Source organism: Papio anubis, chromosome 2 (assembly GCF_008728515.1).
Source record: "Papio anubis isolate 15944 chromosome 2, Panubis1.0, whole genome shotgun sequence".
Taxonomy (NCBI): Eukaryota; Metazoa; Chordata; class Mammalia; order Primates; family Cercopithecidae; genus Papio; species Papio anubis.
Genome location: NC_044977.1, coordinates 155873843 through 155893782, shown reverse-complemented (window position 1 = coordinate 155893782; position 19940 = coordinate 155873843). Strand labels below are relative to the sequence as shown.

General features: G+C 44.7%; 1 long non-coding RNA gene across 1 annotated transcript; it reads right to left on the bottom strand.

The window, feature by feature from the left end:
* Positions 1 to 1647: 1647 nt before the first annotated feature.
* On the bottom strand, positions 1648 to 19666 carry LOC110742643. Its single transcript, XR_002520541.2, has 6 exons — positions 12862 to 19666; positions 11431 to 11526; positions 6158 to 6258; positions 5819 to 5955; positions 4797 to 4886; positions 1648 to 2306 (listed from the first exon to the last, which is right to left on the bottom strand). It is a non-coding gene; the product is annotated as an uncharacterized LOC110742643 (long non-coding RNA).
* Between the last annotated feature and the right edge of the window lie 274 nt (positions 19667 to 19940).

The following is a 19940-nucleotide window of genomic DNA, read 5'->3' as shown; positions in this document are numbered from 1 at the left end:
CTAGTCCCGGTTGACATTCTCACTGCTCACTCCTTTCCCCAAACCAAATTCAGATCCACTGGAGAGAACCCAGTTTTGGATCTCTTTTTCCAAGAAGACTTCCCTGGTCAATCTCTTCCACCCTGACCACCCTGAAACCTGCAAACAGGATCAGCAAGCACCATGCCTGGTTTTTATTTTTTGCTTGCTGTACTTGCTTGTGGAGTAGGATGGCAGAGAGGGCAAAAGTGCAGCTCCCAGGGTCAGGCAAACCTGGGTTCAAGTCCTGGCTCTGCCACTTGCTGGCTGTGTGACCTTAAGCAAGTTATTTAAACTCTCTGCACTTTAATTTCCCCATCTATAAAATGGGGATCTTTATTATGAAGAATAAATGAGCTAAAGTGCTTAGCATAGTGGCTGATATGTGATAAATGCTCAATGAAACTTAGTTCTTTATCGTCAAACACACACACAATCTTTATAATTAGATTTTAAATGCCACAAAGGCAAGTACAAATTCAAATCTGTTTTAAAATGGGAGAAAGACAAGCTGGTGCTCAGAAACCATTCCTCTGGTTCCCACACTGGCCCTGACCCCATCTTTCACTTCAAGCTTTCTTTTTTTCCCTTCCCATTGAAACTGCAGTATTAAGAATCTATCTATAGCTGACATCCCAAGCGCCCCAAGAACTGTAGTTAGTTCTCTGTGGCTCCAGGTTGAGGTGAAAATAAAGTTGCCAGGTAAAATATAGGATGCTTATGCACTAATTAGTAATACACACACACACACACACACACACACACACACACTTTTTTGTTTACCTCAAATTCCAATTTTTTTTTATTATTATACTTTAAGTTCTAGGGTACATGTGCACAACGTGCAGGTTTGTTACATATGTATACATGTGCCATGTTGGTGTGCTGCACCCAATAGCTCGTCATTTACATTAGGTATTTCTCCTAATGCTATCCCTTCCCTTGCCCCTCCTCAAGACAGGCCCCCATGTGTTATGTTCCCCGTCCTGTCTCCAAGTGGTCTCATTGTTCAATTCCCACCTGTGAGTGAGAACATGCGGTGTTTGGTTTTCTGTCCTTGTGATAGTTTGCTCAGAATGATGGTTCCAGCTTCATCCATGTCGCTCCAAAGGACATGAACTCATCCGTTTTTATGGCTGCATAGTATTCCATGGTATATATGTACCACATTTTCTTAATCCGGTCTATCATTGATGGACATTTAGGTTGGTTCCAAGTCTTTACTATTGTGAATAGTGCCACAGCAAACATACATGTGCATGTGTCTTTATAGTAGTATGATTTACAATCCTTTGGGTACATACCCAGTAATGGGATCACTGGGTCAAATGGTATTTCTAGTTCTAGATCCTTGAGGAATCGCCACACTGTCTTCCACAATGTTTACAGTCCCACCAACAGTGTAAAAGCATTCCTATTTCTCCACATCCTCCAGCATCTGTTGTTTCCTGCCTTTTTAATGATCACCATTCTAACTAGTGTGAGATGGTATCTCACTGTGGTTTTGATTTGCATTTCTCTGATGACCAGTGATGATGAGCATTTTTTCATGTGTCTGGTGGCTGCATAAATGTCTTCTTTTGAAAAGTGTCTGTTCACATCGTTTGCTCACTTTTTGATGGGGTTGTTTGGTTTTTTCTTGTAAATTTGTTTGAGTTCTTTGTAGATTCTGGATATTAGCCCTTTGTCAGATGGGTAGATTGCAAAAATTTTCTCCCATTTCCAATTTTTAACTGGGTATCCTGTATTTTGATTTGCTACGCCTGGCAACCTTAGGGGGGAAGTGCGCAGGAAGGAACGTCTGGTGTTCCAGCACTATGTCTTGTTTCTCCCACTGGGAAATTCCACTACAACCAAATTTGTTTGTCTGTGGCCCCCTCACACAAGCCTGAGATTATGTTTGTTATAATCAACTCAGTTCTTCAGTAAATATTTCTAAATGCAAATAAGCATCAAAACCTTCTGAGCCCACCTAGCGGTTTAACAGACTTCCTGACATTCTCTCCATTCCCTACTCTTAGGATGCCCTGTCCTTATCACACGGGAACACACACACTCACAAAGGGAAAAATCAGTATGATTAATGGGGGGGCTACAGTCATCTTTACCGTCCTTTCCAATTTTTGACCTTGCATGTGGAATGTGAGTAGCATATTCACTGGTGCTTTGTATGTCCAAAAATTCTCTGAGAGATAATCACTACCTTGACTGGGTATAGAATTCTTAGATCATAACCCTTTTCTTTCAGTGTTGGTAAATATTGTTCCACAGTCTTCTGGTTTCCAGTTCTGCAAATAAATGTGAAATCCTTTTGTAAATGTCTCATTTTTTTCTATTCACAGTCTGTAAAATTTTCTTTTTCTCTGGAGCTCAGCAATGCCTCCTATGCCTGGGGTGTATCTGTTTGCAACAATCCTGGAAACTTCACTGAGCCTGAGCCCTTCCTTACTACAGAGCATGTCTTTCTTCAGTCAGAAAATGTTTCATCTATTATTTCTTTAGCTATTATCTCTCCTTCTACCCTTCTAGAACCCCTGGCTTTTTTCATATTAGATTTCTTGGTTATACTTCTTAGCGTTTTGCTCATAAGCACCATATCTTTGTATTTTGCATTTTGACTTAGTTAGAGTCTCGCATATGATCATCCAGAATGCTAATTTTGTTCCCAGCAGTGACCAGTCTCTTTTATAGCTTGTCTATGAATTTTTTTTTTTTTTTTTGAGACAGAATTTCGCTCCTGTTGCCCAGGCTGGAGTGCAATGGTGCAATCTCCATTCACTGCAGCTTCTGCCTCCTGGGTTCAAGCAATTCTCCTGCCTCAGCCTCCCGGGTAGCCAGGATTACAGGCATGTACCACCACGCCCAGCTAATTTTATATTTTTAGTAGAGACAGGGATTCTCCATGTTGGTCAGGCTGGTCTCAAACTGCCGACCTCTGGTGATCTGCCCGCCTTGGCCTCCCAAAGGGCTGGGATTACAGGCGTGAGCCACTATGCCCGGCTGAAATTTTTTAAATGAAGAAATCATTTTTCATTTTTTAAGAAAATTCATGTTGTTCTCTGGTTTTCCTTGACAGCACTTACTTCCAGTCTAATAAAGCTCTCTTCTGCCACATCATTGTGTTCTACCTCAGTACAAGCCACCTATTCTCATTGTTTACTAAATTCCTTTAAGTGGATAATGAATTTTCTTTTTCTACTCATGATTATATGGTCCCTGGGCACTCACACCGTTTGGGCTATTTAGGGTCTCTCAAACCAGAAGTCATCAGAAAGATGGTGGATTTGTGCCTCCTGGTGGGCTGGCAGTGAACAAGCTGTCCAACAATTACCAGCATCCTCTCTGCAGGGGTCGAGGAAGCAGCTCTGTCCCACATTCCCTGGCACGGGACAGTGTGGCAGTCCTCTTCTGCCTGGTACCACTGGTCAGCAGGCTCGGGCAGTGTTTCCAGGGACCACATGCATCTGGCAACAGGTGCAACAGCTTTCTGAGGGTCCCTCAGGCCCTCTTAGCAGCTGGGCCTCTCAGGGAGTTGTGAAATCTCCCTTCTTCACCCCAGTCCTTGAAAATGGAAAGCCTTTTCTACCATACTGACTCCATCCTCACCTAAACCAAACTCCCAGCATCACATTTGCCTTCAGGCTCACCAGCAGGCCCACCCACAACTGCTTGACTCCACCAAGGGAATCGTGATGGAAAAAGCCTAGAGCACAGGGCTGGGGGCTGTCCTCAGGGAACCAGCTTCCCTCAACTTCCACTGTAAATATTACTGTTCTAAACCTCCTCATCACCAAAGCACAGTTCCTCTGGAATAGCTGTGTGAATAGCTAGCTCCTTTCAAGGCAGTATGGGAGAGCAGAAAATAATCTAACCTTAGAAACTAAAGACTTGGGTGTGAGACCCAGCTCTGAGCATTTTGTAAATGTTAAAGTGCTGTGTCACCAAGAGTTATCTCTGTAATCAGATTACTGAACAAGACTAAGTCCAGGCCTGAGTCCTGCAGGGGGCCTTTACAGTGCTCTCCCAGGCAGCAGATATTTTTCTGCAGAGCACTCCACTCAAATTCTTTAGGGAGAGAGAACTATGATAAATCAAAGACAAAATAACAATAGCAGAGCCAACGCCATATTTTCCTAGCATGTTTATGAGGACATCATATGGAATAGAGCTAAAGGGCTTACTGAAGTCAGGATATTTTACGTCTATTGCTTTTGCCTTATCTTCCAGACCTGTCATTCTGACCTGGAGGAAATTAAATCGGTCTGATGTGATTGGCTCCCTGCACAGTCTTGTTGGTTTTCATCCAGTACCCTCTGGTTTTCTGGTATTTGTAAATTAATTGTTGGATGATTTGTTGCAATATTTCTCACAGGATAATAGTGCCTGTCATAGCACATGACATTTATAATATGTTTTTGAGTTTCTTGGCAAAATGTGCTCAGTAAATGTAAATTATTATTGTTGGCCTCTATCAAAGATGTCAGATGATCAGGCATGAGAATGAGTGGACAGGTTGGGCTCTCTCTGAGCAGGATATCCCACTCACTGAGTACTACCTCTAGGAAAGGGAACTGCAGCAATTATCCTTATCATCATCTAATTTGCAAAACACAACCACTTTTGCCTTCTTCCTTCCCTGTTCTCACTCACTCCTGTGGTCCACTAGGTAATGCACCTGTCTAGAGAATACTCCTTTTTTCAGAATGAAGACATCTTTTGAGCACATATGATTGTTTGACCCAAGAAAGATGTCAGAAGTGTCTACCTTGCCCCAATACCTGTCAATTCAGAGATTCTGGAAGCCAAAGCTGGAGCTCCAAGTCTCAGCCGCAAATCACAAGCAGAAGTCTGTGACACCATTTCAGGGTCTGTTATGAAACAGAAAGATAGAAGTCAGGGGAATGGGGTCCTAGGCTCAATGCCCCACTGGCTGGCTGAAGCAGGTCTACACAAACTCTCAGGGCTTCACCTGCCCTGTCAAGGGACTTGACTAGATGTCCTCAGAGGGTCCTTCCGGAGTGCAGTTCTGTTTGATACTGGGTTCTTAGTACACAGACATGGCAGATGCACCCTTAGACCAAAGGAGAATCAGATTCTCTGACTACTGATTAGAAAGTCCAATGGTCATAAGGTCTGGTGGGAAATCCCATGGACTTAGCCAAGGATGGCAGCAAGGATGAATCCCAGGAAAATGTTGAGCCAGGTAATGGAGGTTTTTGGAGGTGCTACTCCCCGCCCTCTCAATTCTTTGTTGGTTCTCTCTCCCTTCTCCACCTTTAGGCCCTTGGTGCCTTTATATTGTCCCTGATGGCCCATGAAATTCCCAGCTTAGTATGTCTTCTCTAGGCCATGTTTACTGCTCACATATTTCACAATCTACCTTCCGCCTTCAAACTTACCTATCCACTATCCCTATAAAAATATCTGCTTGGTTATTCAAACCATCAAGAAAACAAAATTGGAAGTCATATATGTATGGCTAATAATAGCTCATTGCTTTACATTCTAACTGAGAACATGAGGACCTTACAAATGGAGGCCGTTTGAGCTACGTAGCAGGAGAAGTGGTTTGGGAACCTCCCTAAGCACTCAAAACTCAACAGGTCAGTTGTAGATATCCTATTTTAATGCATAGCTCATCCTCCCATCAAAGGAAGAGAGCTGGGACGGCATTAAAAAGAGGTTCAAAACTGAAAACTTGCCACATTAAAAGTCAAAAAATACCTGACTCTGCTTTGCACCCTGGGTCCACGTACTGAAGACAACATGAATGGATTAAGAATAAGTATCTCTCTCTCACCCAGGCATCTGGAGCTCCAGGAAGCTGCAAGGTGGCATGATGAGCAGGAGGAGTCCTGGTTTCTGGTTCTGTGATTGCCGCTTACGCACTTGGTGACTTCAGACAAGACTCTTCTCCACTCTGAGCCTGCCTTTGTACTGAAAACAGTGAGAGGTGATCAGGAGGTCTCTGAGGTCACTTTTAACTATTAAATATTGTGGTTATCATCTTCACTTATCTTCTCCAGCATGAAGACACTGTAATGTCTTTATCACCAAATGGATACAGGATTGGGCAGATACCTAGTTAGCATTCACCATTCCTGCTGGCTAGGGATGAAGGCTTTTATTCCAGATATACCTTTGTATTTTCTTTCAAAAGGATGCATCCTGGCCTTTAAGAGCTGGTTCTTGTCCAGAATCACTTCCAAGGAGCAGACTGGCCTTCCTCCCCTAGCAGCACTTTGAAATGTAAAATAAAGGTTTGTTCAGTTGTTTTTCACCACAAACTTAATTTGGAGCCTAGCTGTTGCATTTGGAAATGTGCTGTGCATCCTAATGATTTCAATGTTCCCGCCAGTTAGACGTGTCACCTTCATAACCCCAATTCAGCCAAAATTTGCAAGCTGATCAGATAGGAAGGTGTCCCCATGTACACAGCAGAAGGCTCAGTCTAAGCTCCAGAGCTTTCCTGTCTCAGACCCTATGGCCCATTGAGCTATAACACAGTCCAACAAAACATCTGCCAGTCACACCACTCACAGCCTAAAAAATGCCACAATGAAGGAAGTGCCCATGAGGTCTTCACAGAAAGGAACCTGCCAAATGGTTTCTAGAGGAGACAGAAATTCTTGATTCGAATGTAGCTCTGAGATTTACAAACTAGTCACTTAAGCTCTCTGTGCTTCAGTTTCCTTTTCTGTGAAACAGGTAATAGCACCTGTGTTGCCTTTTGCAAGGATCAACTGAGGTGACAGATGTAAAAGAAAACACCTTGTAAACTATGGCTCTTTGGAGGAAAGTGGCAGCATAATTGTCAAAGAATTGTTTCAAAGTAGACCTGCCAAACTCTCACTCTCTAGAAATCTAACCCAATGTCCAGAGTAGGGCCTGATCATATGTATTCTGAAAAGGTCCCCAGAAGATTCTGATACACACTCGCCTGCTGTGTGCTGTGCAGAGGTAAGAGGTGATTGATAGGATGTGGGTTCCATTCCTAACCAATATCTGGGTTAGGATATTTATTATATCTAGAGACAACCATGCAGAAAATGTGAGTATGGACCCAAGGAGTCATGAAGAGTTTTAAAGCTCAGGTACAGGATCCTGGCCCCCCAAACCCTGAGAGGTAGCTAGGTCATCTGTCCAGCTGGGAACAAAGTAGAGTAGGGCACATTTAAAAAACAAAAATAAGTCAGGGATGATATCTAAGGTGAGATGGAAACATGGATGTCCCAGGCTAGACAGAGATACCATTGAACACAGATAACTGTTAGGGCCTTCTGGGATTTCTTCTCTGTTTCACTATCTTGCCTAAGGTTAATCAAATCAGGCATTGACATTCAAGGTCCTAAAACAAAAGTCTATTCACTAGAAGTCAATGGCCAGAACCAGGTGAATCTCTCTTTGTTCCTTCACCCCGGTCCTGGGGATGGGACTCCTGTAGTGCAGACATGGTAGGGGCAGTGGATTAACCACTTCTTGGCTGGTTACAAATTTGAGGCTTGCTGCTGAGCTCCCAAGTTACTCCCCAGAGGAGGCATCAAAAACAGAGTCCTCCTGCCTGACTGATCTCTGACTCTACTTCGTGATGTCAGAGATGCCTGGGACTCATCAGCCAGCCAATCCTAGATTAGTGATGGCACTCAATCCCAGGCCATGGACTTTTGACTCTTCATTCACATTGACTAACAAATCTCAGCCTGCTCATGTTTTCCCATATTCACGTATACCTGAACACAACGCAAGACCCATGACAGCCACCTTGCATATCCTGGATGGTCTTTGAACCTCTTCTTAGACAAAGGTCCTTCAAACACTTGAGTACCATTGATGGTGAACATATCACTAATACTGTTCAGCCAATGCTTACGTGTGATATACCTTCTATGACAGTTTTTGTAAATAGCCTTGGATCTTTGACATTTCTCTTATTTTAAGGTGGAGTCCATATTCCCTCTTCTTGAATCTGGACAAACTTATGACTGCTTTGACCAGCAGAGTGTGGTAGAAGTGACACTGTATGACTCCCAAAGCTAGGTCAGAAAAAGCCATACAGCTTCCACTTGGACTCCTTGGAATACTCACTTTGGAGTAAGCCAGCCACTATATCAAAAGTCCAATACCATAAGATCACCATGCTGGAGAGTTCACATGTGGGCACTCCAGTCAACAGCCCCAGCTGAGCTCCTAGGCAACAGGAAGCACCAAGTACAGCTGTGTGAATGAGCCAACTTGCCTGTCTAGTCTTATCAAGGACTTCACATGGTTCCAGCCCTAGTCAACTTCTGACAGTAGCCACGTCAGAGATCTCATGAAAGAACTGTCCATCCGAGACCTTCCCAAATTACTGTTCCAGAAAATTGTGAATAAGATAAAGTGGTTACTGAAGTTCATAAGTTTTGGGATAAGTTCTTACACAGCAAAAGTAAGTGAAAAATCTAATTCCAATTTTTTTTAATTACAGTGGTGGGTATGAGGGGTGGGCACTTGCTCAGATCATTTGATCCAAACATAGTCAGGCATTCTCATTCTCTGCGAATAGGAATAAAACTTGGTAAAAATCTTCCTGGAAGCAATTTCAACAATACCGAGCTAGAGCTTTATGCCATGCATGGCCTTTGACCTCTCAATTGCAATTCTAGGAATCTGCTCTAGTGAACTGATTACAGATATATACAAATAATCCTCTGTATCAGCTCTCAGGATACTGGTGAGGGTTATCTGTAACATTAAAAGATTGGGAATAACCTAAATGTCCTACTGAGGCATTTGTTAAATAAACTATGATACAGTCACACAAGAAAACAATTTATACCCACTTAAAACCATATTTTTGAAGTATATTTGATGGCAAAATCTTCATGATCTATTGGTAAATAAAAATTGAGAATATAAATGGAATATAAATGGTATTTCCCTTCTATTAGAAATACATATATAAAGAAGGAAAGAGTTCAAATTATTAAAGTGATAATGTCTAAATAGTACTATGACTCACAGTTTTTATTTCCCTCTATCGGTTTTTTTCCATGTTTTTTACATTTTCTATAACCGACATCCGTTACTTTTATGACCAGTAAAAAGGATATTTTAAAGAGAAAGAAAAAAATGTGACACCCAAACTGCCAAGAATGTGAAAAGAGTCTATGTACCCAAGCATCAGCCACTTCTGGAGGGCTAAAAGGATTGTCAATCACAGCTACAGAGCCAAGGCAGAGTCCCCAGTGCCTCATAAGACTGTGAGAATCTAAACTTCCTAGTAGACAAGAAGCAAAGTGAGTTCTGCAGAGCAGAAGAAAGAGCATATGGAGCTTAGTTGGGAAACTGGAAGCCCAGAGAGTAAAGATCAGAAACCAAAAGTTAAAGCACAGTTTACTATAGAATCATAGGAGAGTAATCATTAAGTGTGTGCCCATATATGGGAGTAGAGTGGAAGCAGTGTGAGCAGGAGCCATTGATTAGGAGCTCCTGGAATCTCCTTGAGGACTTGCATCAGCAAAACGCAAGCTCTAGGGCTACACTATCCAATATGGTAACCACCAGTCACATGAGTTACCTAAATTTAAATTAATTAAAATCAAATAAAATTTAAAACTCAGTTCTGTCACACTAGCAACATTTCAAGTGGATAATGGTTATCATATTGGACAGAGCAGAACAGAACTTTTCCATCATTGCAGAAAATGTTCTGATGGACAGAGTTGCTTGCTCTAGGGAGTTGCTCAACTTGGATTCTTAGATTTCTGGAGAGCTAACAATAAATAGCGTAAAGATGGACGCGGGAGTCAACAGACCAATTGAAACCCAACTCTCACACTTATCAGATGTGAGATCTTAGACCCATTGTTCAGGACTCTCTAAGTGTCAGTTTTCTTATCCATAAAATGAGAATAATAATACTTACCTCATAGGCAGGTGATAAAGATTAAATAATTCAAAGAGTACGAACCACCAAATCAGAGCTTACATAAGGTATGTGCTTAAAAATCACCTGCTGTTATACTAACGAGAATCCATGGAGTCTTTAAAAGCCAAGGGCATCTCAGAATAAACCAACCAAACAGATCCTACTCGGAACCCAAGAACCTTTGCACCCAGACTCAGCCTAAAAATAAGAGGCTCTTTAGCCTTTCTTAAGGTTCTTTTAAGGTCATCTGGCCTCATACCTCTTGTAAGCTCAGGCTGATGAATGTCTAAGGAAGAAAGCTGGAAGATACCCAGGAGTGTGGTAGCCATCATTCTTCCCAGAACAGAGCTTCTCAGTCCCACCCTCCAGATGAGAAAAAATGGAGTTCAGTGAGGTTATCAGCATGCAGTTGGGACTCAAGCCAGGTCTCCGGTGCCCCACGCATTCCCTGTCACCTGCTAAAATGTCTTACCATGGTGGCATGCAGGAGACTTTCTGAATCACAGTCTAAACCCCTCCTTGGGCAGGAAAAGCCTGTCATGGGGGAATGAGAGGAGAATGGAAGCCTCTTCTTGGGAAGGTGGGCAGCAAGACTCCTGCTATTCACCCAGATGCATGAAGAACTCAGTGCAAGCCAACAGGGGTTACACAGAGGACACAGAAAGCACTCCTGGGCATCACTTAATGGGGAAAGAGAAAGAGAAACAGAACACGCAGCTCATGGAAATGGACTCGGATGTCTACTCCAATCAGGATTGAGCACTGACCTCCGGAAGGAGGAACAAGGAAGAATTGGCCTTCCAGGGGAGGGCAGCAAGTATAAACACAAGCAACGCTATTCCTGTTCAGCTCCTACATAAAGCACAGTTACGGAGTGAAGGAGCCAATTTCAGCATGACAGGAGTAGGCATAAAAAGGATATGTGGAACCATACGCTCTTCCCCAGCATGGCATAACCACGTTATTACTAGATGAAGTGCTTGAATGGGTGCCGTGGCTAATTAACAGTGGCCCCCTTAAAAAGAGAACTCTGCTTATTTTTATGGATGTGCTGAGTACAACTAGCAGAATTTAAAATCAGGCTCTCCCCACTCATCTATTTTTCTCTATAACTTGAACCATGTTTTCCCTGGGTTCCAGACTAATGAAATGCTTATTTAGAAACTGTGGCCATCTGCGGTTGGTACTGCCACGTTCGTTTCTGCTCCCTGCCTGAAGGTTGATGAGGTTCTGGGGCATGGAAAATTTCCCAGGATGCCTGGGCCTAGGAACCCAGTTGTGTGAGAAGGGAGACTCTGGGAAGAGAGGTCGAGATCAAGCAAAGGGTCCGGCTCCCAGCTCCTCCGTCAGGAAATCCTGACAGCTGGTATACTGGCGGCCTCACCTGCCACTGGGGCACGTCAGCCTGTGCAGGGAACTGGCAAGCCTCTCTCCAGCACCATAGGCATGGGCTCTACATGCTGGTGACTACAGAAGCTCATGCACCACTCCCATCTGCTCCCTACCTCACTGTCTCCATCCATACAGAGGAGAACGCCAATCTGTGCTACTTCTTCCTTGCTGCTTTAGTGCTTACTCTGGGATGGTTTCCCTCCATTTACCTGTGTGATTAGAAGAAATCAGGTGCATTACATTCCCCTCAATTAATAAAGTCGGCTCCAGGACCCCCCTGCCACTGTGGCTCCTTGCACACCCTCCTGATAACTGTTCTCCCTCCCCCAGCATTGGCAACCACAGATCTGAGACCTGTGTCTGTCCACAGTGATGGCAGTTCTAAACAGCTGGCAGAGAATGTGCAGCCTCAGCCTTGGATGAGCCCTGTGGATGGCAGGCTCCTCATTAATGCTATTCTCACAGTGGTCTGACCTGCTGGGCTCCTCCCCCAGCTCACCTTGGCCAACTTGATTTTCTTGGTTTCTGGTTGCTTTTCTTCCCTCCCAGTTCTAGACTCTCTTTATGTATGATAACAATAAAACATCAACCCCCTTCCCTGCCTGACCTCTCCAAATAACCACATCCTCAATTCTATTCCATAAGCATATGATGTGGGCCTACTTTGTGCCTGGCGTTGTCTAGGCCATCCATCCTCCCACTTGGCTCCATCAGGGCCAGAACCCTGCCTGTGCTGTTCCTCATGTTTCCCAACACCTGGCAAAGGCTGGTGCTTGACAAGTGTTTGTGGAACAGATGAATTGTCTGCTTAAGAGGAGACACCCGTGCAAACAACCAATAAAACACAATGTGATTGGTGCTATAAAAAAGGTGAATACAAAGTCCTTTGGAATTCAGAATCAGAAAAAAAGAGTAATTCATTGTGCCTGGGTAGAGGGCACCAATTTTGCAAAGGCATGGCTGTGTAAGTGTGCGGTGAGGCTGAGGAGGTGACCAGCTCTGCTGCCCATGTTCTTGCTCAACAACAAAGTGATGAGGACACAGAGCGGCTGACAAGACACCTCTATGTGGGGGTCATTGAAGAAATCAGCAGGTCAAGCTGGTCCTGCCTTCCCAATGCGCACTTCTCAGGAAGTCTAGTCTCTGAACCTACTCTGTTAGGTTCCTGGGACAGGCTCTCAGGACACAAGGGTGAACCAGACTAGTCCCTCCCCTCAAGGAGCTTGCTGCCAAATGAGGGAGAAAGACCAATGGGCAATTACAGTGTGAGAAGGATGTCTGATGCTCTGCCATCCCTGGGCACATGGGCCAGATTGGCTCCAACTGCTAAGAGCTCTGAGGTGGCAGGAATACCGGGCATGGGGGGGTGCACAGCACTCAAGACACTAGTTTGTTCTTAGAAGGACTGAAAAGGCCAGAGAAGGGATGGAAGACATGGCCAAGAAAAGCTCAGGTCTCACTGCCACCAGAGAACAGCCTCTGATGCTCTAGATAGGCTGGGCTCCCCCAACCTCAATCCAAAACTCATCACTAAGGTGACCCACCTTCTGCATGAAGGCTGGCCCATCTGCTGGATACCAGGTGACCGCTTCTTACTGCCCTTCCCTTTCACCCAAAGCGATTTTCTCTTCCATTCCTTCTTCTCAGTCTTATCCCTCCTGGAAAAAAGAGGCAAAGTAGAAAGAGAAAAGAAAAAAGCACATCTGGAGAAAAGAGAGAGCAGCGAAGAAATGAAAGAGCAAAGAGAGATGGTAACATGATGAAGGCCACTTAGTTCTAAATCAGTGATACACCTTGGCTTTTAAAAGGGCACAGCTAGAGCCCTGTGCCAGGCAGAGTGTCAGAGCCCTGGCATTGGGAAGTGATCCAACTCGTGGCTTGGTAAAAATAATTTACCAACAATAGTATAGGTTTGAAAAAGGAAAGTTGACTAGGAAGGAAGAACACTGCAAAAGGGTGCAGCGGGGTGCCTCGGCGAGAGAAGACCGAGCAAGCCACCGTGTGTTTTTCCTTGGGAGCATTTGGACCTTAAGGCTTGAGCTTAAGGGTAATTTGGATTATATTAGCCACGTAAGTCATGACAAATGATATTGTAGACATTTTGGTGCCTTAATGTCAGCAAAGGTTGCAGATTGAGTTTCAGCATGGCATTCCAGAGATGTATAGAAATTCTAATTACTTATAAATTTTGGAGTGGGAAAGAAATCTAGAACCAGATGCCTCCTTTAGATAGTGAGGAAGTCTAATTGCTTCTAATTTCCCCAGGTAATGAGTTTCATCTCTGGATGGCCTGTTTGATAGTGGTTTTTAGCCCCTTCCAAATTCCTCAGATAAGGAGTTTCATCTCCGGGGCCTGTTCAATGGTCACTAGGTGATTTGGCTTTCCTCAGCTAGTGATCTCTGCTCCAGGGCCAGGCTCGGAAAGAACCTGCCAAAGGATCCTGGCAATGACTAAGACCATTGTCCCAGGCTCTTGCCCTCAACACCACAGCCCTCCTTCCCAACACAGCTCCTGCTCTGAACCCAGAGTACCAGCCAGCTAGGAGTGGGGCTGATTAACAGTGGCTGCTTTGGATTTCTCCCCACATGAGGTGCCCATCCTGCACTAGAATTCTAGTGAGGTTACTGGTCTCACCTCACTCTGAAGAAGGGCATGGGAGGATTCAGAGGTCCAACAGTTTACTGGCTTCCCTCCTAATTCAGACGATTCTGCACTTCAAATTGCTTTGGTTCAAACTCCTTATGATTTTTCTGGGCTGCTGAGAGGAGAGTGTATTGATTCTGTGTTCTGATAAGGTCAGCAGTGATCAGCTCTGACAGTCAGGTGGATGGCCTGTCCCCTTCCCCCTCCACTAGATGTGGCTCCACATGCAGAAGAGGAGGGAAAGAAACAAGGCGGGGGAGGAGGAGACAGCGTCCTTTGTCTCAGTAGTTCTGAAAACCTCTTTAAGCCCCATCAGCAGAAGTGGACTTGTCTCGGATTGCAGTCTAGAAAGAGAAGTACGGGTGCACTTGATCTTTTCTGTGTGCAGCTTCATTTTCCTTTTCCTCTGTGTGTGGCTGCCCTGAAGCTTAATCTCATGGATGGTGACTCATTTTCCTCCAAAGAACCAATTAACTTCCATGTAACATCTGCAGATTCACAATGACACTGATTAACGTTCAGAACCTGTAGGATTGCTCAGACTGAGGTGGCTAGGCAGGCATAGAGAAGGCCCCTCTGAGGTTTTACGCAGTTGATCTGAACTCTGTGAGAAAAGTGCTCAGATCCTTCTCACTTTTCTGAGGCCACGGGAGGGCAGGCTGCCAGGAGCTCCCTCCCCAGAAAGAGTTCACAGCTCCCCATAAGTGGCAGGCATGTTCCCAATCCAACCTTGCCAGTCAGGGGTTCACTCTCCTTGGAGATTTCCCAAATAGTATGTGAAACACTGTGTAAATGTATATGTGGATGTTTTCTAGAAAGGAGGGCCAGAATTTTCATCAAAATCTCCAAAAGATCCATGAGCCAAGGGAGGTTAGGAATTATTGTTCCATAGAATTCTTTCAAAGGTCCTTTAAAAAGCGTCAGGCTCCCAAAACCACCTCCCAGCTGGCAGTGCCGTGGGAGATGCCCTAAGATGTCAAGGTCTAGAACAAAAAGTGATGTCTTAAGTCGACCTGGGTGAGTTAGTGCAATGCTACTGCCCTAATGATCTGAAGGTCCCATCAAGAACAAGCGCCATGAAGTGACCAGTGACTTGACAGGCTTGCTAACCAGTGGGAAGGAGCGTGAGTACTGAACCCACAGCACAAGAAACTGTGGTCCTGACATCAGTTGGACACCAGCTACAAAACTCTGCTCAGATCCAAGTGCCACTGCTTTTGAACCAACCTCAATATATTCAGAGCCCCTAACCAGTTTGGTTGAAAGGTCTGAGATCACAACATCAAACCCAACAGAAATCACAGCTGCTGCTGAGTGGCAGCTTACTCCACAGAGCACAATGTTGGGTGCTTCAGGCACAGATGTCATTACATACAACAGTCCTGTAAAGTGCCTCCATCTCCATTTTACAGGTGAAGAGTTTGAGATTCAGAGAAACGACGTGTTCACAATCACAAGACCAGTGCATGGAGATATAGTTGAGTTTGAGCTAATGTCTCTGTGACTCCAAACCCCATGCTTCGGGACCTTATTCCATAAAGGAATAAGGTTGCAACTGGGGAGCAGCTTAGAAAAGAGAACCCCTGGAAACATGACAACAGAGAATGAGATAAACTACTGCTACAAAGAGAAGAGCTGGGAATAAGACATGAAGTTACTAGAAGGCAGATTTATGTTATATAGAAGCTTGTTTGGGTTTTTTGTACCTAGCAACATTAGATAGTAATTCAAAGCAACTGCCATGCCTTCCAAGAAAAATTGTCCCACTGAAGCCCCTACTGAGAGAAGCCTTACACCATTTCCTGAGCAGAGATAACCATGGTTTTCTCTACAGGAATCCTTTGCCACAACTGATTGGACCAAAAGTGAGTTCCTGATCCCAAGCAGATCCTGGTAGGAAAAACTCAGGGCTCACAGTGTGTTTGTTAAGGTACTGCTTGCTGCTATAGCAAACCCAAACATGTATGATGGCTTAGTTCCCACCTGACTCCAAACCCCACCCTTCAAAGCTGCCTGACCAACTCCAGAAGCCACGATCCACAATCTGTGTAAATGACACCCCTTAAGTCAGACACCAGGGGAGGTGTCACTGAGCCCACATGCCAGCATCTCCAAACCTTAGCTCTTCCCATGTTAGGATCTCTGACACGTGGAGTATTCTAATTGTTCTGGCTAAAGTTTAATATGGAGAAAAACTAAAGCACTGAGAGGTTAAAGGGCAACCTTAATAGCACAGAATGCAATAAGCTCAATGGCATTTGGATTGACCTGCCTGTTTTCACCTAGCAAAGTAAAGCACTATCTATAGTTTCAAGGCCAATTGGTGTTTCTGTCTGTTTGTCTCTCTGCCTATTTGTCTTAACATCCTTTGACACAGTAATCAAAAGTCCCTGATAAAAACAGAAAAGTTACAACTGTTAAAATAGAGGTATTTGCTGAAAGCACTGGTCTTTTGCTTTAAAAAAAAAAAAAAAAATCTTTATCCATGATATATCTATTCTAACTTCCTGGTCCACAACTATTTCCAAGAAGACTGTAACTCAGACCTTAGCATAAGGTCACTGACACGTGACAGCCCTTAATGAATATTTGTTGAATGAATGAGTAAATGAATGAAGCCAAGCCTTTACACAATGCATTCAAAACTGCCCTTGATGGAAGGAGAGGAAGAATTAGCCAATGGAGGAAAATAAAACAAGAAAGAATCGTGTAACTCTGAGACTGAACTAGAATTATCAGGTGGTCCACACCGACGGCCCTCACCAAGCTACGGGCATGGGTAGGTCCCCCAGCTAACCAAAGTCTCCCTCAAGCTGTTTCAGTGGCCGACCGCCATCAGCACACTCACACTCTGCCTAGACCCTGCCTTCCCGCCCTGCCCCAGGCAGCCAGAGCTATGTGGTCCTTCACTGCCAAAAGCATTTCTGGGAGCTGGCGTAGAGCCCTTAAAAGCCTGTGGGTGGGACGGCCTGTGAACACGTATGGGCACAGCTTATCTTGGAACCCCTCAGGTGAGCAAACACATCCTTGCTGACCGTAGCCACCAGGAGCCTGTCAGATTCTCATTTAGAAAATCTGTTCTGGGCCCAAATATCAGCCCAAGGACCAGAAATGGCCAACAGGCACAAAGGTCTGCACTTCTGAGCTGCAGCTTCATCGATTTAAAATATCAGCTCTGAGATGTCACCCCATTTCTTTCCAGACAGAATGCATTATCCAGTCTACAAGATGTAGCAGATTAGGAAGCCAGAAAGGATCGACATGTCCATTCCAAGTGGACTCTCTGGGGTAGCCGATCTAGAGACTGAAAACATTTCTCTTTCATTTATTGCTCAGCTTTTATTTAAAGGGAAAGGCCCCAAGTGGAATTGAGAGCATTTGGGTTGTTTTAAGGGCATCTTTCCTTTCTGTGACACCGTGAGCCTGCTCTCCTGCTCTCCATTTTTCCAAGCTCCAGAGAGAAACTCCGTTTGCCAACACTTGAGTGATTTCACCTCCAGTGTTTCCATGGTGATGCACATTCCCGCACAGCCTGGAGAAAAGGTGCAGCTCCAAGTGAGGATGAATATGAACAAAGCCCAGCAGCCTTGCTGGGCCTGGGGGCTCTCTTGGAGGAGCTGGGCTGCATAGAGCCCTAGACCCACATAGTCTCTGCCCTCGGGTGTCCTGAAATGGCCTTTCCTTACCTAAGAGAGGACAGGCCTATTCCTGGAAACCTCAGTTGGCAGGGGCTCCAGGGACCAGGGAAGAGAAGAATAAGTTCTCCAGAAAACGTGCACAGAAAATCTCCAACAGAGCAAACTCCAAACAGCATGCTGTCCTGCACTATACAGGGTCTCCACGGCCCCTGGAGTCTATGGGGCCTTGGGCTTTCCCCTGCCTTAGGCCAGACTAGGTCACCTGCAGCCTGCCATTGAATTGTCCAGCCCTGACTGTAAAACAAAAGCAAAGCAAAATAATTCCTCAAGAGGCTAAGGCTGACTCCTGCTACCTGGGGAGCACTGCAGCCTAAGGTAGGGCTTGGGGGTGTGGACCTCCTCATTTGCCCTCCCTCAGACAATAATAGTAATAAAGCTACCATTTATTGAGCACTTGCTATGTGCCAAACACTGCAATAAATGCGTTATATACATTCTCCCACTTGATCTTCAGAATAAAGCAACTCTCTGCAGTAGGTGGTATTATTATCTTCATTTCACAGATAAAGAAGGTGGAGCCCAGAGAGGTTAATTCACTTCCTCCAAGGTCACCCAGCTAGTTAGTGGTACAGTCAGGATTTGAATTTAAGCGGTTTCAACTTACAGCCTTAAATCAGGCATGTTCCCAGACCTCTATGTCTAGGGCTAGGCTTAATCCTAACCTCAAAATGAACAATGACACACTGAATGTGATTTTCAGAATTCACATTTGTTCAGCCTTCCACAGTTGACAGTTATGGCTATAGCTTTCACTTCTTCAGCATCTTCTATGTATGAAATATTTTTTATAGTTAATCTGGTCTGCACAAAAGTCTTACAAGACAGGTGTCAATATCCCGTTTTATTTAAGGAAACTGAGGCCTTGAGAGATAAAGTTTGCTCAAAGTCAGAGGCTAGTTATGAACCCATTTCTGGCTCCAAAGCCAGGGCTTCTCCACCTGCTACACCTTTCCACTTAATCCACTTATCTCACGTAATCCATACTCATCAGATCCTAGGTTGGGTGACCAGCTTTCCGACTTTGGGGAAAATTCAGGCTCCTAAGCAGAATGGGGAGGCTGAGGTCAAGACTACTCCCCTTTTCCTGCTGCCTGCCTGGTCACATGCAGCACTGTCATAGGTACAAACGTATGTCCTTCTTAGCCTACTTATTCCTCCTCTTCTTTCACCAACATTAATTGAATTCCTGCTATGCACACACCCTGTGCCAGGCAATAAAGTGCCCAGCCCCTGTGTTCTCCTTCAGTGCCAGTCCCCGTGGATGGCCCTAACATGCAAAGTCTCATTGAATTCTCACAATAACGTAGATCCTGTGACCATGCTCACTTAATCAGCAAGGAAACTGAGGCTCAGCATGGTTAATCAATCAGTCCACAAGGTCACACAGTGAGTAAGTGGGAAAGCCAGGACAGGAACCCCAGGCAGCAACCCAGGCCAGCCTAATTCTGGAGACTGAGGCACAAAAGTGACCTTTTGTACTTTGCTTTGAAGCAAGGGCCACATGCTGTGTAAGCTCTGAGAAGGGAGTGATTCTACCTGGGGCTTAAGGAGGAAGGCTGATGGAGAAGGAGCCTATGGTGCAGAAAAGACTAGAGGCAACTACAGCAGGGATTCCTTATCAGAAGTCTATATGTTCCAATGGGTCAATGGATAAACCTCAGGATTCCACAGACCACCAGAAAGGAGACCAAAAAATGTGTACCTCTGAAGAGCTGTTCCTTTTTCCAGGGAAAATTACCATCATTTTCTCAGATTCTTAAAAGAGTTCCTGATCCTCCAAAATAGATTAAGGACCACTCACTGCCTTAAAGTGATGCACCTGGTCTAAGGGGTGACTGATGGGAGAAAGCTGTCCCTTTGACAAGTGCAGTGTAGGAACCTGGCCTCACAAGGGATTGAGGTGAGCACACCAGGAATGCAAACCTGCTCCAGCGAGCTCAAACCTTTCCAGTCTGTCGTCTAGACCTCTTCTTGCTGAGGCATGCTGGCCTAACTGGAAGTGGCAGGAGCTGCCGAGACAGGAGACGGAAAAGGAGAAGCGTCACTCTCCTCAGACTAGGAATTAACCTTTCTCCACTCTTTTTTTTTTTTTTTTTTTTTTTTTTACCAGCACCTGCAACCTGAATAGCCCTTCCTCGGGCTCCCAGACTGCCTAAAAAGACCAGCGTTTCCTCTCAGCTTTCTCCCTCTGGTTTTGCTGCATTTCAAGCAGCATGCCTAATGCTCTTTGCTTTCAAATCAGATTCATTCAGAAAGACTTATGCCTGGAGCACTTGGCATA